The 26,372-nt window shown below is 39.0% G+C and overlaps 1 protein-coding gene across 10 annotated transcripts in view; it reads right to left on the bottom strand.

Moving 5' to 3' along the window:
• Window positions 1-26,372, bottom strand: part of NRXN1 (neurexin 1) — a 1,474,530-nt gene that overhangs the window by 1,292,956 nt on the left and 155,202 nt on the right. The window lies entirely within an intron of this gene.

Here is a 26,372-nt window from a genome sequence, read left to right as displayed (position 1 = left end):
CCTGTAGCAGAGTCAAATAAAAAAAAATCCTGGATTACCCCTTTAAGGCAATCAGAAAACTCCTTACTAGAGAAATGTCAAAAAAAATTATCATTGGTTGCCTGTCAAGTGCCGTGAGACAGGGGCCGATCGGGTCAGATTTGACATCAATAACACAATGTAGCGCACGCTGTATAATCTCATGTTACAAGGTATATAACAGATGTCACAGGTTTATATATTGATCACTCAAGCAGCTTACAGAATGGCTTTGTCGAGGCTTATATGTATTTAAACAGTAATTCCACTTCATAATTTTAATCATGCTGCACACTTTACGCCAGGAGAAAGTGCAAGGCTGTCAAGATAAGGCTCCATTTACATAAAAACATGTAGTGTTACCAATAGTTTTTTGGCATGCTAGCTTGTGCTGTATGCTTGTAGCTGTACATTGTAACTAGAAAAAAACCAAATTGGCCCTAGATTGGCCCATATTCTTTTGGGTTAAAAGGGTACTCCGGTGGAAAACATTTTTTTTTAGGTCTTTATAAGTCAACTGGTGCCAGAAAGTTAAACAGATTTGTAAATTACTTCTATAAAAAAATTGTTACCCTTCCGGTACTTTTTAGCAGCTGAATGCTACAGAGAAAATTCTGTTCTTTTTTAACTTCTTTTTTGTCTTGTCCACAGTACTCTCTGCTGACATCTATGTCCCTGTCAGGAACTGTCCAGAGCAGCATAGTTTTGCAATGGGGATTTACTCCTGCTCTGGACAGTTCCTGATACGGACATCAGGTATCAGCAGAGAGCACTGTAGACAAAACAAAAAAGAAATTAAAAAAGAACAGAATTTTCTCTGTAGCATACAGCTGCTGAAAAGTAATAGAAGTAATTTACAAATCTGTTTCACTTTCTGGCACCAGTCCATAAAAAGGGGTTTCCACCCCTTAAATTGTAGAGATGGGAAGGTATTTTAAAAGGAAATTTGAATTTCTCATAGCATTAGTTCAGCACAAGTCTAAAGTTGCATGGAACTTTGCTGAGTGTGCTGGTACCAACCAATCTCCCAACATTGGAATAGAAAATCAAGAGTTGTAGCCTTGCATAAGCTTGAGGTACACTGGTTGGGAAACACTGATTTGAAAGGAACTCCAGGACTTAACTTTTTATCCCTTATCCACTGGATAGGGATAAGTGTCTGATCCTGGGAGGTCCAACTGCTGGAACTTCCCCTCTATCTCCTGTCCAGTGCCCTAGTATTCTAAAGCTTTTTGTTCAGAACACAAGCTCTTCCCGTGCACAGAGCTGTGGTGGTCGACACCAACATGAGTGCTATACTTGTGTATTTCCGGCTCTCCCATAGAGATGCATGGAGGGGAGGTGTCAACCACCGTGCATGAGGAGAGCCGGGGCGCCGAGCAGGAGATCATGGGGTGGTCCCAGTGGTCAGACCCTCTGTGATCAGACACTTATCCCCTATCCTGTGGAAAAGTTAAGTACCGGAGTTTCCTTTAAATGTGTATGGTGGCTCCTTGACCCTCCTCCCGAGAAAAGTCATGAGGGGTGAGAAAAATAGAGTATATTGGATTTCAATTTTCCAATCCTTTTGATCTTGGGAAGAGTGTGGCAGCAGATGTCTACCCTCTCCCCATTGTAAACACATATATGCTGGGCTGATCTAGCATGTGTTTTGGGGGATCAGAAAAGATAACTTTTGGAATAAATGAGCATTGAACCGATAGCTATCTTGTGTCTATTGCCATGGCCATGCTATCTATGATCCTTATAGATGACTTATTATTCCTTCTGCTCTATTCAGTCTACTGTTAGCCAGTTGTCTATGTATTTTTTGTATTGTAAAGTATGATGCAGAACAGCCCAAAAAAAGGTTAAGTAATATTTACAGCTTTCTTCTTATTTTATCTTAAGTGTAGGCAACCTGGCTAGGCGCACAGGTAGAGTGACCCAGATCATCCAAAAATATAAATAGAAGAAATGCAAATGAAGAAAAATAAAAAGTCGCACCTTCTGCTGCTATTCTTGTGTGTATTCTTTTCTTACTAAACTTTCACTGTTTTGAAACATTTGAGAGACTTTGCTGATCACGTACGCAGAAAGAAAGGGAACGATGCGGTCCTTAGCCACCAGTTACATTTCTTCACGTTAATCCAAAGTGATGGTTACAAGAATTGGCGGTATGACATGTTTGAAAAAAACATCTCTTACCATGTCGTCACATAACATTAGAACAAATGTCGCCATCTGTAAAGGCTCAATGGAGAAGTTAAAGCTCAAAGAGAAAAAGCAGCGCGGTTGCTAACATCTAACACAAGTTTTCATACATTTCCACTTTGAAACCGAGCAATGGTCCCAAGCTTTGGTAAAGTTTTGACTGTAGTAAAACAATAATGTTAAGAGAAAATTTTCTCTCTGAATAATTTCCGTATTATCACGCCACTGCTAGCCAAGTAACACTTAAGGCTTGGGTATACTTGGGGGTAGGGGAAACTCTGTTGTGACCAGGTCTACAGCAACACACTTTTTTATGGGTGATGAAATGCATCATGTGGAAGTAACATTTACAGTTGAAATATCAATTGGGGGTATGAATAAAGTATGCATTACATTTTAAAGGGGTTATTCAGAATCAGAAAATGACAGTTGATCTTAACGGGTTATTCAGCTACTAAAAGTATATTTACTATATGGAAATAAGAGATACGTGTCTTATTGTAGTCCCCGGGGAATCTCCAGAATGGGGCAATCTCACCATGCTAAGTGCTCTTTCCCTGATCTTCAAAGACATCTTCATCTTAGTTGTGATGGCCCGCTTAGCCAATCTGGCTGAGAGCGGACACCTTGCTGACTAAGGCAGGAAAGCCCTGCGGCCCAGCGATTGACTGAGCAGGCCGTCAATGCCAAGACTATTACATCTCAAAAGTTGGGCCTGGAGCATTTAACAGGAAGAGCAGGCCCCATTCTGGAGATCCCCTCCTTCCACAATATTTTTTTTGCCTTTTAAGCAAAAATAGGGTTAAATGGGTTGCCTTGTTTTAGAAATGCAAATTATAACACTAAGAAACTACTAATTAAACTAATATAAACTATTCATCTGACTGATCCCAATCACCTGCTAAGGCGGGACACCCATGCGGCCCAGTGATTGACTGAGCAGGCCATCACTGCCGAGACTATTACATCTCAGAAGGTGGGGGCTGAAGCATTTAGCGAGGAAAGCCATCACTGTTCTGAAGATCAAGGGAGATCCCACCCTTCACCGATATGACTTAACCTGTGGATATACATTTTTAATAACTGGATAAACCATTTCCTTTCCAAAAACAGGGACAACACTCATGTCCTTATAAATCCGAATAGGGATGAGCTGCAATACTCAATTGTACCAATAAAAAGAGTGGCAGAACACTCTTGAAACTGTTCTGTTTTCACTTTGCCATTATAGGGCATTGAATGTAGAATTATGGGGAAACATTTAAATATCTTTTATTTTAGTACAAGGCCTCAACATACCAAAATGTGAGAAAAGCGTAAGGTTCTGAAAACTTTCCGAATGCATTGAAGCTTTACTTAACCATCTACTATTTAAATAAATGGAAGTATTTTTCTGCTATTCTGTAGGTACAGAATACACCCAGCAAGTATATGTCAATAGTTATCATCCTAAGATTGAGAGATCTATAAATCTCCCCCTTACATTTGTTTATGTTTTCTGCACTTGTAATTTTCTTTTCCTTGTCACATAAACAGAATAACTCCCTTTGGATAATGGGTGTACTATTTTTACTTAATATGGTAACCACATTCTTAAGGTAGTATTTCTACAAATGCATTACAAGAGGAGAGGGCTTTACAATAAATGGGGATAAGGTATATGACTCTTGTCTCCATTGTTGTACTGTATGAGTCTATGGGATTAAGGTTAAGGTGGAAAATGATGAATGATTTTAAGAGTATATTCTATTTTGTACGGTCATTGGTTTGCTAGTTTTTTTTTTCTTTTGTCTTTTATGCAAAAATTGTGTAAAATAGGTTGCCTTGTTTTAGAAATGGAAAATAAATATAAAACTAATATAAACATTACTGCCATTCTGATCTTTACTAGGTCCTGGCAGATCAATACTTTCATCTCAACACACAGGAAATAGCTAAAAATGTCGACTGGGGCCTGTGATTGGCTGAGTAGAATTTTGCAGCCATTTTCTCTGCATCAAGGAGGGACCAAATAGTGAAGATCAGTGAGGACCCACATAATGTCTAAAAGGCAATGGTGGAGGGCCTGAGAGGGAAGTAATACATAACTTATTTTTTAAATACAACCTGTTCCTTTAAAATAAAAGCAGTGTACTACCCCACTCCTAGTTTTGGATAAGAATACTGATCAAAAAACTGACTGAAATTCTATGTGATTCTATGCTGATTCCAGGAAACAAATAGACAAGCACCACCTCATTTGGGGCTCCTGGATTGACTTTTTGTCTTCAGACATGTATAGGTCCCTACATTTGATGGCCTAACTGCACACTACCAATGGACTCCTTCAGGTCGGTACCCTCACATAATGTGTCAGCCATTCCTCAGTTTTGGGGCTCACCTGTATGCACCCTCCTGGAAAGTTTGTACTCTCCTAAGCCCATATTCCCCCATCCCCTTCTCCCTTTCTACTACCTCCCACTCTCCCTCCTCCCGTTTCTTCCACCTCCCTCTTCATTCTTGCTCTATGATCTATCTCTTATTTCCTAGTTCTCGTTTCTTCTTGTTTATTTAATCTCTTAATGCCCCAAAAGCACTTCCTTTGTGTGGCTTGTACTGCCCTAATTTGGTGTTGTATTACGCTCAGAGAATAAGCCCGCTCTTCACTTTCCTTTCATACCTTCGCGTGCCACACTCTTACTTGTTGACTGTGCTTGCCATTTAATATTACGTGTTACTGAGAGCTTCAATATGGGTTACTGTTTTATATTGCATTGTTTGTTTGACTGAAATCTTTAATAAAACTTTATTTTAAAAAAAAATTCTATGTGTGAACATAGCCTTAGCTGTTCTATAAAATAAAAAGTGAGGATATGTCAACAAACTTTTGAAGCGTTCAAAGAACCATTCTATGACAGATATCCTGAAAAGCAATGACCTGTAAAGTAAGCACAGCGGAATAGGATCACTGTCATGATATTTTCTCTGTATCTCTCTAGATCAGCAGGGGGCAAAAGAAGGGAGTAGATATATATATTTTTTTATTATTAAATATATGACATTTGTGTCTCTTTTTTATCTATCTAGCCATCTATCTATAGGAAAAGACCGCAGCACATGTAGGATTCCATAAAGTGCAGTGTTTATTGTGTAGATAATACAACAAAGGTAATCCTGCACTCACCGCCCAGGTACTGTGTGTTCAGCTCGGTACTGTGTGTCCAGGTACTGTGTGTCCAAGGTACTGTGTGTCCAAGGCTCGCCTCCGAGCGCCCCACGCCAAGCACACCTGCCAGTCGGATGTTATACTCCTGAGATGAGCTGAACACACAGTACCTGGGCAGTGAGTGCAGGATTACTTTTGTTGCATTATCTAGTCTATTTTCTGACATTGATTTCATTGGTCCTAGCACAACCGCAGGACAAGGTTCCTAGGTCTGAATACCCGCTTATTGTATCCTTTTCAGTTCCAAGTGTAAATTAGTGATTTATGTCCAGGAAAACTAGTACACCACTCCAACTTTTTCTTCTTACAAAGCCTAAATGTTTATTGTGTCCTCACAACATAAAGTGTGACGTTTCGGAGACCTCTCGTCTCCTTTCTCAAGCATCGCACTTTATGTTGTGAGGACACAATAAACACTGCACTTTATAGAATCCAACGTGTGCTGTGGTCTTTTCCTATAGATTTAAGTTGGATTCCCTGACCAGGAACCGGGTGATGGTGTGCACCTTATACGTTGGTCTGTTGGGCGGATGTGCTGCTTATTAGGATTTTTGTATCTATTTATTTATTTATTTATTTTTAGGAATCAAGCAACCTCTTTAACCAATATTTTTCAGAACAGTTTGATAGAATCATGCTGTAGACCCAGACTTGCCTTTATTTTCATGAGGTAATTCAAGCCAACCATAAAACAAGCTATTTTTCTTAACACAATAAAATGTGTACATCCCAGAGTAGTAATGAACATTATAATGTATCAGGCTAAGCTAATCATGTAGAGAAAAAAATACAGCATAAGCAATTTGGCTGCATATCTGGCCTTTCAGCAAATTTAATGGTGCATAGACCCAAAGGTGTTGTTATACAGCTACTGTGTAGGAGCTCTAATGCCAGAAATCCTATTTAGGGATATGCAGAAGGAAAAAAAAAACATCAGATGCAAGTCAGCAAAGTCTAAGGATGTTTGACATATTGGTAACACATAGAAACATCTGTCAACTCGAAGCAGTAAACAGTGTTACACTGCAGTTTCATACAGACAATATGAGTGACTTCAATTAACACTGAAAGAGCAGTTTACTATATCTACCCACCTATATGTATGCCCAGTGATAAATGTATTTTTATGAAAAGGTTAATTTAATTATTTTTATTTGAATTCATACATGTGGGTTTTATGAAATTATAATATTATTAAGGATAGACCAAGGCCATTGGTGTTGATATGTTATTACATATTCACATATATTTATTCCACACTACAAAAAAAAATCAATATACATCCAAAAACTAGAGATGGACTTTATTAAGATTGATTGGTTTTACCCACTACCCACTGCACAATTTCAAAAGTATCCCAAATTGGGGTTGTAGGCCAGAAATGAAGTTGAAAGTCTATTGTTCTGCTGTCTAGGATGGGTACCATAAATACTGCTTTACCTCCTGCAGGCCTCTTACCTAAAGAAATGAAATAGGCAATACATATTAGGTATTGGGCATGATAAGACTTTTCTTTTAGATTATCTCTCATATCATAAACATTCATGCTTGGCTGTGCATGCATATGTTTTCAATGGAGACTAGGCTGTTTTCAGACTCCACTTTCTGTCATTTCTCTAAGGAGGAAGAAGGAAAAAACTATGAATAATGAGTAAAGACTGTGAGAATATCCCCATACTTGAAAAATCATTGGCCACTCCTTTTAAAATCTATAGGTTGGGCCAACTTAATATGCATCTCTAGCTAAAAAGTCTCATGACACAATGAGGTCATTGGAGTGTGTGTGTGTGTGTGTGTGGGGGGGGGGGGGGTTGGTTTGACTGTGTGTCCATGAAAAGTCTGATGGCTCTGGTAGGGTCTTACTCTGTTATGGAAAACATCTACATGTCTTACAGAATTGCAGAATACCTATTATTTTTAGAAACAATTCACTATTTTATAGTGACACATCATAAGTTTGGTTGCTGCAGGTCCAAGTATTGAGAGCTCCAACAATCAATAAAATGAAGGGCAAAAGCAATGAGCTAAGCGCTCCACTATTTTTGATCAATTTTCTGCAGGAAAGTAGACTGTTCAGTATATGGATTCAAGGAAAATCTTTTTATGAATCTATATACTGCATGCTAGGCTCCCCAGGAGTAAGGCCGATAAAAAAGGAAGGGGCACCAAACGCAACTGAGTCGTACTTCCACTTCTTTAAGTGATAGGTGAAGGTCCCATGGATGTAGCTACATTAATTTGTTCTGTAATGTACACAGCTATAGCATATGACCTTGTTTAATATACTTTTTGGCTTTCAGTACATTGATAAATGCTGATGGGAGATAACATTTGGCTGATCTTCTTTAGTCATTATAATGTATTTCAAGTTTGGACAAAGCCCAGAAAGACTTTCCTCTATACACTAAAATGAAAGGATTCCAAAATCATACCCCTTCCTGGCTGCGGAAATTCCTTATAATATCTGCAAATTCAGAGAGGACTGGAACACATGCTAGCAGCCACAGACTCGACTAAATGAAGTGGAATGCTTTCACTACCTAATAAAATATAAAATGCATAAGTCTGAGACTTGAAAAGTCAATGGCAGAGGATGATTAATGAATAATGAAACAGCAAGACTAACAAAATATTGTTCTTCAACGGTAAATAGCAACATTGCAAAGGAAAGTACAAGAAGCACTGAAGAGAGGAACCCATATTGCAAGTCATTTACTTTTGTAGCTTCGAAACAATGTTTTAGCTTTGATATATTCTATTGGGCAAACATCAAATGTGTGCACAGATGGCGGTGTCAGTGATCAGAAATGTGGATAATGGTACATTTACAATTTAAAAATGACAAATACACAATGAAGAAATACAAAACAGGAAGAAGAAAATAATTCTTCTAAAGATCAACCCATCTAATGATTCATAAAACATTCTCAGGAGTCGTTACATTCTCAGTAATTTCAGGTTTATTTCTCATTCGATTTATTGGGCCGTACTGTACTATACTTCTATATGCCTCATGCAAAGATGGGTCTTTGTCTTTTTTTCTGGAGTTGTTCATTAGCATCCAATCCATCCCTGTGATATGGACCGCATGCTAGAGAAGTGTTCCAATAGAAGAATGAACAGTGGCACTCACCAGGTAAAAGGGTCCATTAAAGTGCATGATTGCATGAAACAATTATAACCTGTATCAAGTGAACGCACTGGTGTCTTTGTCCGCAGGGACAAGACACTGATTGTACACCTACTCTGCACAATTAAATAAAGATTGAGAATCTTTTACCTGGTGAGTGCCACTGTCCATTCTTTATTGGAACATATCTGCAACATTGTTATTTCTACAGTAGAGCACAACCACATGTAGCTTCCCTGAGACAGCGCAGAAACCGCAGCAGGGGTTGGAGTATAAGTGGCAGTGCTGAAGAGCTGTTTCTATTACCTGGACTTTGGCATGCTAGAGAAGTCCTGGAAGGTTCATATCACAGGAATAGATGCTAATGAATAACTTTCTGAGAAGCACCAAGGGGATTTTTTAATCATATGTTCTTCTTCTGTATGTACCCCCTTAAAGGGGTACTCCGGATAGCAAAAAATTATTCATATTCATATTTTGTCTCCTCTTTGTCTCCTCCGTTGGAATATGCTGTGACAGGAAGGAAGTGAAGAAAAACCTGCCATCCTCTGTCCACTTGATCTCCTCTCTCACCTCTCCCCCCCCCTCCAACAGAGACAGAGATCATGGAACACTTTGTCCTGACTTTTAGCATTCTTGCCTTGTAGCATTCTCGTCTGGCCCTTTCTGGTGTCATACCCACAAGCCACAACCCATTTCTAACACTGTCCAGCCAAGCCACCAACTCTCTATCATAACTTGTCAAGCCATGTCCCCTTCTGACATCATAAAGACAAGACACACCCCTTTCTACCAGTCTTGGCAGTGAGGACTGCTGGGAAATATAGTTTAATAGAGTGTGCAGGAATTAGGAGCAAATAGAAAATGGGCAGTGGGCAGAGCAGGACAGTGCATCGATGAGCAGTGAATGGTGCAAGAAACAAGCCAGGGGGACTATGTAAGTACATTTCAAACCATGAGGAGTACTTTTTTTTCATGTTCCCGGATAACCCCTTTAAGGCAATTTCTCCTCAAACACCTAATAGCCCCTTTAAAACTCCTCATCCCTTTGATGTGGCACCAACAAACCCTACCCTTTTCATCTTAGTGGGAAGCCAAAGTAAGCCAACTCTATAGGTGAGAAGAGCTGACAAGTCGGGAATCCGTCTCCATGCCAGGCCTACAAATCTCTTTAGTGTACAAATCTGCACACTAATATCATTTTATGTTTTATTTCTCCTTCTTTCCATTTTTTGCACTTTCATTTTTTCCTCCTTACCTTTAAAAAATCATAACTCTTTCAATTTTGCACCTAAAAATCCATATGATGGCTTATTTTTTTCACCACCAATTGTACTTTGTAATGACATCAGTCATTTTACCCAAAAATCTATGACAAAATGGAAAAAAAATAATAATTGTGCGACAAAATTGAAGAAAAACCCAATTTTGTAAATTTTGGGGGATTCCGTTTCTACGCAGTATATTTTTCAGTAAAAATGACACCTTATCTTTATTCTATAGGTCCATACTATTAAAATGATACCCTATTTATAGGTTTGATTTTGTCATTTACTTCTGGAAAAAAATCATAACTACATGCAGGAAAATGTATACGTTTAAAATTGTCATTTTCTCACCCCTATAACTTTTTATTTTTTTGCATACTGGGCGGTATGAGGGCTCATTTTTTGTGTCGTGATCTGATGTTTTTAGTGATATCGATTTTGTATTGATCGGACTTTTTAATCGCTTTTTATTCATTTTTTTCATGATATAAAAAGGGACCAAAAATATGCTATTTTGGACTTTGGAATTTTTTTGCGCGTACACCATTGACCATGCGGTTTAATTAACAATATATTTTTATAATTCGGACATTTCCGCATGCCGCGATACCACATATGTTTATTTTTATTTACACTGTTTTGTTTTTGTTTTGTTTTTTATGGGAAAAGGGAGGTGATTCAAACTTTTAAAAGGGAAGGGGTTAAATGATCTTTATTAACCTTTTTTTTTTCCACTTCTTTTTTGCAATGTTATAACCCCCATAGGGGGCTATAACACTGCACACACTAATCTTTTACATTGATCAATGGTTTCTCATAGGAAACCTTTGATCGATGATTCTGCCACTTGACTGCTCATTCCTGGATTTCCGGAGGTGATCGGACACCAGGAGGCAGGTAAGGGGATCCTCCTCGTGTCCTACAGCTGTTCGGAACGCCGTAATTTCACCGCGGCGTTCCTGAACAAAACCCCTGAACTAGCCGGGGGTAATTTAGTTTCACTTTAGACGCGGTGATCAACTTTGAACACCGCATCTAAGGGATTAATAGTGCGCGGCACCGCAATCAGTGCCGCGAGCTATTAGCCACGGATCCCGGCCATTGTTAGAGGCCATTCTATGCAGGGCTGCTGTTCCAGTCTCTGAAACCTCTGTGTTTCCTGGACTGAAGACATGATGCCACGCCCCCCATAATGTCACACCACGCCCCCTCCATTCATGTCTATGGGGGGGGGCATGCCAGCCGCCACGCCCCCTCCCATAGACATGAATGGAGGGTGTGTGGCATGACATCACATCATGTCTCCAGTCCCAGAAACACAGAGGTTTCCAAGACTGGAGTAGCAGCCCCATGGAATGCTGCACGGGTGCTGCACGGAGATCGCATGGGATCCCAGCGGTGGGAACCTTGTGATCAGACATTTTATCCCCTATTCTTTGGATAGGGGATAAGATGTCTTTGTCTGGTATACCCCTTTAATTTTTGTTGGGTATATGATTAAGCACCTGTTGTGCTTGAACAGAATCTTGCATAGATCTTTGAATTACATACGGAATATTACCACCTTGATCCTTTATAGTCTCTCTTTATTGTATGTTTTGTGGAATTTTTTATAAAAACTAAACAAAAACATGTATTTATTGAAATTAAGCTTAAATCCAATTTTGCATAAAATTGTGTATGTAGGGTCTATATGACAATAAACTCTACATTTCTAGAAAAGCAGTACTTTTTTAAGTCTTGTTCATGACTGCTGTCTAAGTCTGCTCTATTCTTGTACCATCTCCTCAAAATGATCACTGGTCATCTGAACAACTCCTATAGAGCCGTTTAATTAGCGTGTAAATAATGAATCTCGTTCCATGAAGATGACATGAATAATGTATACCTAGAATTTCTATCTTTATCTGCTCAAATTATTCTGCCAGTTTGGTCACTCGACATTCTCTTACCAAAAGACTGTGGCTTCACTTCAACAGGACGATAATTACTTTTCATTCTATAATGATTCTACAATTACATTTTTTCCCTTCTCTATCTTTAACTTGCTACCCAGAAATGTTCACAGTAAATGGATGTAGATGCCAGTATAACACATATCCAGCTTGATGCACATATGGCTGCTTTGATACTACTGAAGGGATACAATATTCGGAATAATTATGATGACCATCTAATAAAAGGTGTAGGACTTTATGCAAGCAAGGGATAGCCGTACTTTACTGCGTAGTATTTAATATATATTGGTTTTCACTGAAAACCTAAACTCAGTAGTAATATTTAAATGTCCTACCATTTGGCAGATAAATACTAATAGGATTTTCTGTGCTCTCATTGTTAGATATAACAACAGCAGATAGTAAACAGAGGGGTGAGAAACCTTGGAGGACAGCTCACGCAGGCTGGAGAGAGAGAGGTGAGCAGATAAGACAAGCCATATTTACTACTAAACAATGCCTTTTTGTTGATCAAGGCCCGAATACACATAATACATGATATGCAAGACATATGCAGCAGATTTATTATGCCATTAAGCCAATATTTAACCCTTTAAGGACTCAGCCCGTTTTTTGCTCCTCGCCTTCAAAAAATCATAACTCTTATATTTTCATCCACAGACTAGTATGAGGGCTTGTTTTTTGCGCAACCAATTGTCCATTGTAATGCCATCACTCACTTTACCATAAAATGTATGGCACAACCAAAAAAATACTATTTGTGTGGGAAAATTTAAAAAAAAAACGCAATTTTGCAAATTTTGGAAGGTTTCATTTTCACACCGTACAATTTATGGTAAAAGTGACATGTGTTATTTATTCTTTGGGTCAATACGATTAAAATGATACCCATCATTACTTACTTTTCTATTACTGTTGCGCTTAAAAAAATTTGCAAACCTTTTAACCAAATTAGTAGGGCTAAAATCCTTCTATTTTGAAGACCTATAACTTTTTCATTTTTGAATATAAGCAGCGATATGAGGGCTCACTTTTTTCACAGTGATCTTTACTTTTTATTGATACCATATTTGCATATATAAAACTTTTAATACATTTTTATAATCTTTTTTAAATAAAATGTTATTTAAAAAAAAGCAGCAATTTGGGACTTTTTTCTTTATGTTCACGCCGTTCACCATACGGTATCATTGACATTATATTTTAATAGTTCAGATATTTATGCATGTGGCGATACCAAATATGTTTATAATTTTTTTTTTACACTTTTTGGGGGTGAAATGGGGAAAATGGGACAATTTACATTTTTATTGGGGGAAGGGATTTTTCATTTTTTTTTTACTTTTATTTTTGCACTTTAATAGTCCCCATAGGGACTGTTCAGTGCTTTGCATAGGACATAGCACTGATCAGTATTATCAGTGATCTTCTGCTCTGGTCTGCTCGATCTCAGACCAGAGCAGAAGACCTGTGGAAGGCAGCGAGGAAGGTGGGGGGGCCTCCCTCTCCTGTTCTGGATGATCGGATCTCCGCAGCAGCGCTGCGGTCGATTCGATCATCCATTTTAGTGACCGCAGCGCTGCAGATGCCGTGATCTATATTGAGGGGTTAATGGCGGGCTTCGCAGATGTCGGCCATTATCGGCGGGTCCCTGGCTGCTATCAGCAGCAGGGACCTGCCGTGCATGCCTCGAGCATCGCTCCGATGCTCGCGGTCATGTATAGGACGTAAATGTATGTCCTGCATCGTTAAGGGGGTTAAACATATTTGGAAGAATAATAGATCTGCTCCACTGTTCACAAATAGACATTTTATGTCTTTTCTGACAGGTTATATGTGAACAGGAGTTTTCTGGTTTAGTAAATACCCTGGGAATCTATAATTAATATGAGTCACAATGAGTGATCTTCATGTCGTAGTTCTTATACAGACATTATTTTGATTTCAATTGGAACTATGCAATGCTTCGTTGGTCCTGTGGAGGCACTGTAGGGAACTTGAATGTCTGCTCTCAATTCCCACCCCTGTCTAATTTATAGCTGAATATTAGGGGTTTCTGCAAAGGAACATCCTGAGATATGTTCAAAAGTCAATAACGGAATCCTCCTTTACTTGCAGCCACCTCTGGGACCAGTTCTTTGAGACTAATTTTCAATTTAAACAGTATCTGAAATCAATTCCTGCACTCTCTGTCATTTATGTGATTCTTTTACAGCAGTGCTGTAAAGGGAGGTCTATAGGTATACAGTGACATATCTTGCATTCTTATTTTCTTTTTATAGCTTTTCTTCCTGTTTGAGTGTCACAAGTTTCTCAATATTTTGTAATTATTACAATGACCATGCTGGGATATGGTAGCTTAATACCTAATGTTATCGAGATAGAAAATGAGAAAATGTGGTCTCAATCTGTGAAAAAAAATGTCAGCCCCATCTACAAAAGGCCATAACTTACTCCATAAAACTGCCTCATAAAACTAGCAATGTACTCAGTGGGGATGAGTTTAGATTCATAACTTACCTATAGTATAAAATATATATTCCTACAGTCTTGCATTATGTATGATTCTTCCCTACACTGCCATAAAGAATTACAATTGCCTATCTCTACTTTTGGCTTTTCGGGTCACAGCCAATATTGGAAGTATAAAATTCTGCTGTTTATGAGTTTCATATAACATGTAAACTGTTTTTACATATCAATACAATATTGCTGAGCTATGGAAGCCATAATTTCACTGTGAAGTATTTGGTATTCAAATCATCTACATTTATTATTCATGTTAGAATATTTTGCTATGCTCCAATATACATTGTGCTTTATTAATAACATCCATATGGAAAAGTGTTCCTCTAAATCAGAGATCCCCATTTTCTTGCTCATGAGCCACTCTTAGCTATGAGGTGGGATTAAGTCATAGTGGATATTAGAGGAAAATGGTCTACTAAAGGAACTTTAATGATGTATATATTTTTAAGCCAACTGCTGAGGTTCAGTAGTACTATGATTGTATCATATATTCTCGCAACCACTTTAGCACCATAGTAGTTAGAATTGGAATCTATTGGGGAGCTATAGTCAGGAGGTCTAAAAAGCCATATGTGACTCTATAGCAGGAGCTAAAAACTACTAAAACTCTTAATTGAGATTTGAATGGGTTGTCCAGGAAAAATTATCTTAATAAAAGCGTTTAAAAAGAAAAGAGAAACTATAGGTACCTCTTCCATCCCAGGCACCACTTCTCTTTCTGTTCTTGGGCATGGGATGTCACATTGCCACTCAGACACCCACTGGCTTCAGGGGTGTCCCGCCTGAGCCAGTGATTGGCTGAGCAGCAATGTGATGTCCAAGGCACCAGGATCAGGAAGAGAAAAGCAGTGGGGTTGTGATCAATATGTCATGTTGCACCTAAGACAATCACTGGCTGAGGTGGGACACACCTAAAGCCAGTGGTTGGCTGAGTGATTATGTGACAATCCTGGTCCCCAGGACCAGTAATAGAAGTGCAACTAGGGAGTGCGGGAGGTAAGAAGTGCAAAAGGTAAGGATTGTACCTGGAAAGTGCCGGAGGCAAGGAGTGCATCTTGGGAGTGTGGGAGGTAAGGAGTGCACCTGGGGAGTGCGGGAGGTAAGGTGTACATCTGGGGAGTGCGGGAGGTAAGGTGTGCACCTGGGGAGTGCGGGAGGTAATGAGTGCACCTGGGGAGTGCGGGAGGTAACGTTTTCACCTAGGGAATGCAGGAGGTAGCGTGTGCACCTGGGGAGTGTGGGAGGTAAGAAGCGTACCTAGGGAGAGTGGGAGGTAAGGAGTGTACCTGGAAAGAGTGGGAGGCAAGGAGTGCACCTGTGGAGGTAAAGTTTTCACTTAGGGAATGCGGGAGGTAAGGTGTGCACCTCGGGAGTGTGGGAGGTAAGAAGTGTACCTAGGGAGAGTGGGAGGTAAGGAGTGTACCTGGAAAGAGTGGGAGGCAAGGAGTGCACCTGGGGAGTGTGGGAGGTAAGGAGTGCACCTGAGAAGTGTGGGGCATAAGAAGTGTACTTGTGGAGGGTGGGAGGTGAGTATAGCTTGTTTCTTTTTTTGTTTTTGTTTAAACAGGCAGTCTAAACAAGTTTTTATTGAAACAGATTTCCCTAGACTACCCCTAACTTAAGTAAACTCAGCTTTTAGAAAGCAAGATTGGAAGAACAATCATGCAATGCTCAAATGTAATGTAAACTAAAAACAGACATTGTGTTATGGTTAGCATTATTGGATTGTTTAGAAAAAACTATTTTGATGGGGGGGGGGGGGGCATCACCCATTAGCTAGATTGGAGCGCGGTTAGAAAGGTGTTCTCTAACTCTGGAGGACCTCACACAATTATTACACAGTCAGCCCACTGATTCCAATAGAAATTCTGTAATGCTTTACTACAACATACAGTATTACAGTTGATTGCTTGGGGTCTAAGCAGGGGGACAGTTTCTGTTCAGCTTATTAACTGGGGCTCTTCAAACAAAAATGTGATGGTCAGAAATAGAGATTAGCAAAGTTTGGTTCAGCAGGTCCATAGAAATTCTGCAAAAAGTTTGGTTCAGACTGAACCAGTCCGACCTGAAGTTGAACTTAACCAATATATCTAAAACCCATGTATGACACTGTCTAAGGGCCATATACACCCTGTATAACATTGTAAGATCACCTAGAAATGTATATAAGTACTTTTGAAGCAAAGTTAATGCCAAAGTTATGGCAAAATGTACTGTATGGCTATGAGTAAAAGGCATGGGGTCCACACTAAGGCTAGGTTCACACTACACGCATAGGTGTAACAGATAAAATGGGGGCAGCTGGTCTGATCCCGAATTGTATTTCCTGCATGACAATACTGTAGGTCCCCTGTCCTAGTGACCAAGGCCCACACCGGAACCTCCTAGTAGACCCTAGGCTAGAAGGGGGGACATACGTCTAATTATGCAACAATGAGATGTAGTAGGAAAATGGCCCCTAAGGTAGGGGGCTAGGCAAGTAAACGCACAGGTAAATAACAGAGAAAGAAAAACCAAACATGTGTTTGATTTTTCTGTTGTTTACCTGTGCGTTTACTTGCCTAGCCCCCTACCTTAGGGGCCATTTTCCTGCTACATCTCATTGTTGCATTATTAGACGTATGTCCCCCCTTCTAGCCTGGGGTCTGCTAGGAGGTTTCCGGTGTGGGCCCAGGTCACTAGGACAGGGGACGTACAGTATTGTTAGGCAGGAAATACAATTAGGGATCAGACCAGCTGCCCCCATTTTATCTGTTCCCCTAATCATTGCTTGCTTATATTGTGTGAATACCACTGTCTTGAACCACTTCTAGCACTATTATAGTGTAGTTAATAAAGAAATTGCAATTGGAATATGTTGTTTTTGATTTCTAGGTTAACACTACAGAATTTCCGCCTGCAAATACGCATTGAAATTGCAGGCAGAAATTCTGATTACTAAAATGTATAGTTCACAAATTCACACTACTGAATTTTTGAAGCGGAATTTGTGAACGGAAAGTCTGCTTTTAAATTTCCACCTGAAGAATGGCGTTGTTCATTCTTCAGGCGGAAATACTCGCTGAACACGTTGCAGTCTATTGGAGACTGCAGTGTCCATGCGGTCCTAGCTGACTGATTCAGTCGGCGCTGGCCGCACTCGGAATCTCGGGGCGGAAATTTTCTGCCCGGAGATACCGCAGTGTAAACCTAGCCTAACAGCTCCATTAAAACACACTTGCTAATTTTTTTTAATGCTTTTTATCCAACTGAGGTTTGAGTTTACGCCAATCCAAATGTGTATCAAAATTTGCACTGAACCCATTCTGGACAGGTTCGGTTCACTCATCTCTAGTCAAAAGTGTGCAATCCCTTTAAATTTAAGTACTCTTAAAAGTGCTCAGAATTTATATCTCCTTTATGTTTATTATTTTTTATGTTTAATATTCATTTTGTTTAATGATTATCACTCAATAGATAAAATTAAGGACAAATGACAATTGTCCGAAAATCTTTACAATATATAAAATGATGGAACCTATTTTGAAATAAAAGTGGAGAAAAATGTTTTTAGATTAATTTTACAGAGCAATGGGGAATGCCTTCAGAAGGCCCCCAAACTATCCCACTTCAGAGTAGTTCAGCAGATGTAATGATGACAGCAGGCCTGGGGTGCACATATGGTTTAAACTGGTACCATAGCCAAAATGCTTAAATGTTATTTACTGCAATGGTTATAGCTGCTGAGTGGGACATCAGAAATACTATAACAAAGCTGTTATGTCTTATTTGGGATAGACAAAAAACATTACTCAATTGTGCAGAATATTTATATGTGTTAAGTAGTACAGTATATGCATGTGGTTCCCATGTCACCAATTCACTTCAAAGAATAAAAGGATAAGTGATTCTGGCTAAGACAAAGCCAACGCAATATGGACTAAGTGGGGTTGAAATAAAGGGTTATTACTACTCCTACTTTATTCATATCTATCTATCTATCTATCTCATATCTATCTATCTCATATTTATCTATCTACATATCTATCTATCTTATTTATATCTCATAGCTATCTGTCTGTCTATCTATCCCATTTCTATCTCATATCTATCTATCTATCTATCGTATATCTATTTATCTATCTCATATCTATCTATCTGTCTGTCTGTCTGTCTATCTATCCCATTTATATCTCATGTCTATCTATCTGTCTATCTATCTATATATCTCATATCTATCTATGTATCTATCTACCTATCATATATCTATTTATCTATCTATCTCATATCTATCTATCTATCTATCTCATATCTATCTATCGTATATCTATTTATCTATCTATCTCATATCTATCTGTCTGCCTGTCTATCTATCTATCCCATTTATGTCTCATATCAGGATGACCGTGAGTTCAGGAGTTAGTCCGGCGCAGAGAGGAACCATCAGGGAACCAGATAAAATCAATGGATTTATTAAATGCAACGCGTTTTGCTGCGCATGCACAGCGAAACGCGTTGCATTTAATAAATCCATTGATTTTATCTGGTTCCCGGATGGTTCCTCTCTGCGCCAGACTAACTCCTGAACTCACGGTCCCCCTGTTTTGATTCTACTTCTACCCAGGAGGGCTGCAGGGCTGATTCTACTTCTACCCAGGAGGGACCTTTACTTATATACATTCCACACTTTACCTTCTTGTGTGTGGGCGCACAACCAACTTTGGTAAGCGGCCTGGGAATTACCGTCCCCCACCCCCACTAACAAGATCTGCTGATCCCGCACATGAGGTGCCTTCCTTCCTCTCTCTAGATTTATATCTCATGTCTATCTATCGATCTATATATCTCAAATCTATCTATCATATATCTATTTATCGATCTATCTATCTATCTCATCTATCTATCTATCTATCCATCGTATATCTATCTATCTCATATCTATCTATCTTATATATATCTCCTATCTATCTATCTCAATAGTTTAAACCTGAATATACAGTAAAATGTATCTAAACTGTACATGGCTACAAACATTCATCCATTAGTATATAAAAACAACCCAACACAAGCAACTTTTCAATCTGCTTAAATGTATATTTTTAACCTGATTAATCCCTTTAAATGTGTAGCAAAAACTCAGCTATTAAATATCCTTATTTTACAAGTGATCATACAGAGTCATAAAAGTCTAAACATGGACATTTAGGAAAATCAAGTAATTTCTAACCAGGGTTGTAAGAGACATCATGAATTACATTATATCTGAAACTTTCCTTCTTTAATAGATTCCTATTAGAGCGGAAAACATTTTCGAAAGTAACATCTCCAAATATATTGGTGTATTTATTATTCCTAGTTTATGCTGACTCTGAGGCATAACGATTTACTCTAGAATTGATCTGTTGACTGAGTCTGAAAACATCTTCCATCCTTCTCAGCCTCAGACGACCTTAAGATCCACTTCTTCTTCGGTGATGCCGATCTCCAACGAGACGGATAGATAGCCATCAGCAATGTGACCCCAACGCTATTACTGCTCTTATTAAGGTCAAAAGAAATTGAGGATATCAGCGATCCTAAAGCATCCGAGACATCCCCAAAATTATTATAATTCCCCTTTATTTTCCCAAAGTGTTATTCTTAGGAAATGTGTGAGTGAAGTTTCAGTTATAGTGGAAGTAGGAAAAATAACAAGGGTCACAGGAAATCTAATAGCAAATGAATTTGTCTCATTCAGAACATCTCAAATGGTCAGAAAACTGAGGCAGAACTAACAGATGAAAAACAATCCAGCTCTAAATGAAAAAATATATATTAATTTGTGACAAAAAAGCAAGACTTTAATTAATCCATGTTAAAATCCAAGAAATAACCCCCATGACGTTTCCCTAATGTGTTTCGAGCAATAAGCTCGTAATCATCGCCATGATTAAGAGCTTGTCGTACGAAACGCGTAAGCGTTTTCTTAATTTTTATTGACATTGTGTGTGTGGGGGGGGGGGGGGGCGGAGGGGTATTTCTTGGATTATAACATGGATTAATTAAAGTCTTGCTTTTTAGTCACAAATTAATATGTTTTTTTTTTCCTTTGGAGCTGGATTGTTTTTCATCTGTTAATTCTAAATCACTACACGGGATCCGGTCTGCTGAATCCATTCCGTGCTCCAGCATATTGGACCTGGCTTTCCTGTTGGCAATTGTTCACACAGGTGGTGAGCTGACTTGCAGAGTTTTTTGCTTAGTTTTTTTCCTATTACTTTTGAATCAGAAAACTAATATACAGTCATGTCAGTAAATGTTGGCACCCCTGAAATTTTTCTAGAAAATGAAGTATTTTTCACAGAAAAGGATAGCAGTAACACATGTTGTGCTATACACGTTTATTTCCTTTGTGTGTATTGGAACTAAACCAAAAAAGGGAGGAAAAAAAGCAAATTTGACATAATGTCACGCCAAACTCCAAAAATGGTCTGGACAAAATTAATAGCACCCTTTAAAAATTGTGGAAAAATAAGATTGTTTAAAGAATGTGGTGCTCCTTTAAACTCACCTGGGGCAAGTAACAGATGTGGGCAATATAAATATCACACCTGAAAGAAGATAAAAATAAGTTCACTTAGTCTTTGCATTGTGTGTCTGTGTGTGCCACAGTAAGCATGGACAACAGAAAGAGGAGAAAAGAACTGTCTGAGGACTTGAGAACCAAAATTTGTGGAAAAATATCAACAATCTTAAGGTTACAAGTACATGTCCAGAGATCTAGATTAGCCTTTGTCTACAGTGCACAACATTATCAAGAAGTTTGCAACCAATGGCACTGTAACTAGTCTCTCTGGGTGTAGACGGAAGAGAAAAATTCATGAAAAGTGTCAATGAAGGATAGTCCAGATGGTAGATAAGCAGCCTCAAACAAGTTCCAAAGATATTCATGCTGTCCTGCAGTCTCAGGGAGAGTCAGTGTCAGCACAAACTATCTGTTGACATTTAAATGAAATGGCAGGAGATCCAGGAGGACCCCACTGCTGACACAGAGATGTAAAAAAGCAAGACTACATTTTTGCCAAATGAACTTGAGTAAGTCAAAATTCTTCTGGGAAAACATCTTGTGAACAGATGAGACCAAAATAGAGCTTTTTGTTAAAGCACACCATTCTACGGTTTACTGTAAATGAGGCCTACAAAGAAAAGAACACAGTGCCTACAGTGACATATGGTGGAGGTTTAATGATGTTTTGGGGTTGTTTTGCTGCCTCTGGCACTAGGTGCCTTGAATGTGTGCAAGGCATCATGAAATCTGCATCCGAGATCTTGGGTCTTCCAGCAGGACAATGACCTCAAACATACATCAAAAAGCACTCAGAAATGGATGGCAACAAAGTGCTGGAGAGTTCTGAAGAGGCCAGCAATGAGTCCAGATCTAAATCCCATTGAACACTTGTGGAGAGATCTTAAAATTGCTGTTGGGAAAACGCGCCTTCCAATAAGAGAGACCTGGAGCAGTTTACAAAGGAAGAGTGGTCCAACATTCCGGCTGAGAGGTGTAAGAAGCTTATTGATGGTTATAGGAAGCGATTGATTTCAGATATTTTTTCCAAGGGTTGTGCAACCAAATATTAATTTAAGGGTGCAGCCCATTTTGGTGTGACATTATGTCCAATTTGCTTTTTTTCCTCCCTATTTTGGTATAGTTCCAATACACACAAAGGGAATAATCATGTGCATAGCAAAACATGTGTTAATGCGATCCTTTTCTGTGAGAAATATTTCCTTTTCTAGAAAAATTCCAGTGATGCCAACATTTACGGCCATGACTGTATATCATTCTCATAGTATATTAATTTCCATTGAGCTTTAAGTGGTTTTTCAATGTTCACAATACTTTTTTATTCCAAAATTCCTCTAATCTTAAAGGGGTTTTCCATGAATAGACACAGCTAATTAATTTAAGAAACAGCACCACCCCTATCCTCAGGTTGTGTTGGATCTTACAATGTGGCTCCCTTCATTTTAATGGAACAGAGCTGCAATACCACACACAGCCTGAGGACAGAGGTGGTGCTGTTTTTGGAAGAAATTAGCTCTGTTTTTCTATCCCTGGATGACCCAAGTATATCACTGTTGGGACCCCACAATGAACAACCTGTAAACCACAGGGGGAACCAGATAAGAAGTGCTTGATTTCTCTGCAGCTTAATCTCTGACAAAATGAAGCATTATTTTGTTCTAATTTAAATCAATTGGCTGTCAGACTAAGGCATGACCATGCCAGGACCTCCGGATCAACAGACCCTATAATCTCTTTTCAGGCTCATAGATAAGGATCCTGAATGTGGGACCTACCATTTAATAAATCAGTATAGAACTGATTTTTAAAGAGTCATGAAAATGCAGTGTAGTAGCATAATGCTACAGGTAGGAGAAGCTGAGCAGATTTGCCGACTTGTGTAACATATTAAAGGGGTACTCCACCCCTAGACATCTTATCTCCCATCCAAAGGATAGGGGATAAGATGTCAGATTGCCGCGGTCCCGCTGCTGGGGACCCCCTGGATGCAGCACCCACCTGTAGCACTATGCAGCACCCACCTGTAGCGGCTTCCGAAACCGCTGTCACGCCCCCTCCCATAGACTTTCATTGAGGGGCGGGGTGTGACGTCACACAGGGGTGGAGTCGTGACGTCACAATCTTCCATCCCGGTGGTCGAGATGGACTCAGCCTGAGGACCTCCAGCGGTTCTGGAAGTCGCTAAAGGTGGGTGCTGCATGGTAGATCCAGGGGGTCCCCAGCAGCGGGACCCTGGCGATCTGACATTGTATCCCCTATCCTTTGGATAGGGGATAAGATGTCTAGGGGCGGAGTACCCCTTTAAGGGAAATGTTTCAGCTGTGGGTCAAGAGTTCAAGTGTGCAAAAGGCTGTGCTGAGCCGCAGGAAGAATGCTTCTCCTCCCCCACCCCTCCCTGCCTTGACTGATTGACATGCACAGTTTAGTCCTTAAAGACACCGCCTGTTCATCAATCAATCAATCAAGGCAGGTAGTACTGGGGGAGATAGGAGGTGAGCATCCTGTGGCTCAGCACAGCCTCTCTGACACTTTTGATCATGATCTACAGCTGACAGATTCTCTTTAATAGAAAACCCTGCTTAGGAGTCCAGTGGAAGGTCTCACTTAATGATTGAAAGCCTTTCCTGTAAGTGCATGCATATAGAGCTAACTACTGATTAGGACCACCCACTGGACTCTTTAGCCTGTAAGTGCATGCATATAGAGCTAACTACTGATTAGGACCACCCACTGGACTCTTTAGCCTGTAAGTGCATGCATATAGAGCTAACTACTGATTAGGACCACCCACTGGACTCTTTAGCCCAGAATGAGCAGAGAGTTCATAAATAAAATGCAAGTGCACACAATGTTTTAAGGTCCTATTTTGCTGCTTAGAATTAGAATTTCTGACAATTTTTAAGATGTAAAAAATGGGATATATTTCAGGCCATGTATATAAAAATACATCCCCAAAAAATTTGCCATGACGATCACACTGTCACATCTTAGCTAATGATTGTTAATGGGGTCATGTTGTGACTTGCTACTATTATTGCGGCAGTCAAACAAAATACAACTTTAAAAGGGTTATCCAGTAATAGAAGAAAACTGAGCTAATGTCTTTCAAAAACAGCACCACACATGTCCTTCGGTTGTGTGTGGTATTACAACTTGGCTCCATTTACTTCAACGGAGCTGAGCTGTAATACCACACACAACCTGAGGACATGTTGGGTGGTGTTTTTGGAAGAAATTTGGTTTGTTTTTCTAATCATGGATAACTCCTGAGTGAAATTTTGTTTGCAGGTTGCGAGTCACATGCAATTTTTCCACTGACCTACTTGTAACTTTATTTATCCAGCCTTATCGCAACTGCCCTAAAGTTGTATGACAGCAATCACAGAAAAATCTTACAAATATTTTGATCACATGACTTAGATAGGATTTTCTGCTCTATGACACACTTTGTCAAATAAGCCTTATCCTTGTACTGAATGTTTTCCTTTATATTTTTATATCAATTTGCTTAGCTTCTCCCCCTTGTTCATCAAAAGTAAAATTTTTAGCCTGATTGACATTGGATCTAGAATGTAGATACTGCAGAATAACATTGATGTGTGATGTTGTTACAAATTTGAAGGGATTTGTGCAGAATATCAGGTATGTGGGCTTAAATAACCAAAAAGTTTCTGCAAAATGGATCCCATTGGAGTCATATTATGTAACTGTGAAACACAGGTGTATAATCCTCTGTCTAATTGTTGCAAGACACAGTAACACATATCATTCCATAAGATGGCCATATGTTTTTAAAACCAATTTCACATTTCATAGTCACATTCTTCATCTTTTGTACTTCTGAATAGGCAAACTGAATTCTGACATAACATCTTACCATTAATGGATCATTTCCAAAACATTTCATACATTTTTTTTAAACGTTTCATGAACATGCACATGTCTATCTATCCAGTTCATCAGATTCGAAAATCTACCAGTCTATAGGACACAATGGCTGAACTGATTTCCCAATTGTTACCAAAAAGCAAATCAGACACATGGTAAGAACTCATCATGTGCCATAATGACTGATAGATCATGAACCCCTATGAAAATTGGCATAGCTCGAATAGGCTGAAAACATATTTGTTCCTCTCTATATACTGTCCATGCTACAATAAATTCTTCATTAACACTACCTGAGAAAATAATTCTGCAATTCATTTTTCTTTAAAATAATGATTTTATAATGCCCTAAATGTATCATATTTCATATTAATTTTCTATCGCTGAAACTTTATATTGTAACCAAACAATAGCTTAGACTACGGTAAGTCTTTGGTGCTCCAACATTAATATGTTTCAATTTTATTTTTGGAAAGCAACTATCTGTCCAATAGATCTACTTTGAGACATTATGCTACAGAATAACATTAAAACATAACAAGTGCAATTACGCTCCAATGGCAGGATATCTGTATAAAGACTTTCTCGAGACTGTGCAAGTCTATGGGACTTCAGTCATATCTGTGTCCTGATCGCTATAGTCTTGGTATTCAAAGTAGCGGGAGATTTAAATAGATATCCTGCCACCGGAGCGTGACTGCATTAGGCTTTTGGTCTCCTTAGGAACCATCCTATGGAGGTACTATTTAAAGAATATCTGTCACAATGGTCCAGCTTCAGGTTATGCTTAAAACTCTGGGCCAATCTTGTAGCCCGAGACTTGCACCAAATTTAACATGATTAGGAGACATATTTCAGGAAGTCCCACTGAAGTCTAAGGGACTTCCAGAAATACATCTCCTGATCTAATTAGTTGTGGGACAAGACTTGGGCTTCAAAATTTCCTTAAAGTTTTAAACATATCCTGCCACTGGATACAACTTTATCTTGCCCCTAAAAATGGAATGGCACTTTTGCATCACCACTAGACATACCTACATAGAATGGATCTAACAGAGGCCTTATAAGATATTGAAGTTGCCTATCCATTGAGAATAGGGCTCCAAAAAGTAATCCGACTAGGATTAGAATATATTTTTGGATTATTTCCAGATGGTAGTAAGATACATTATCCTATCGACATCTGGACGTAACCCAAAAAATCTCATCTCTATGCTATTTCCCATTGACACAAAACATACAAATCCAACTACCTAATATATACACATGCTTTACACTGAGACACATATTGACAAACACGTTACACATCTATAATGAGAAAATTAAAAAGGCAGTACCTTTACTTTTACCTAGAGATTTTGATGGAATGGTTCCATGAGGAAAGCATTTCCAGACAACGAAGACAGAGGAAAAAAAAGAAAATAAAAAATAAAAAATTCATGAATATATGTAAATGCAATCATTTCTTTACAAAAAATACTGATACTGATGAGGAAGGTGAAAAAGGATGATGACAATGATGACAACAAGGCATGGCCCAGAGACTGGTGCGCGTCCGGCCAACCTTGGACATGCTTGAGATGCTCATGCTCTATTTATTTATTTTTTATAATAAAATAAAAAAAAACATCTGAATGAC

This window comes from Hyla sarda, chromosome 3 (genome assembly GCF_029499605.1).
Source record: "Hyla sarda isolate aHylSar1 chromosome 3, aHylSar1.hap1, whole genome shotgun sequence".
Lineage (NCBI taxonomy): Eukaryota > Metazoa > Chordata > Amphibia > Anura > Hylidae > Hyla > Hyla sarda.
This window is presented reverse-complemented; position numbering and strand designations above follow the sequence as displayed.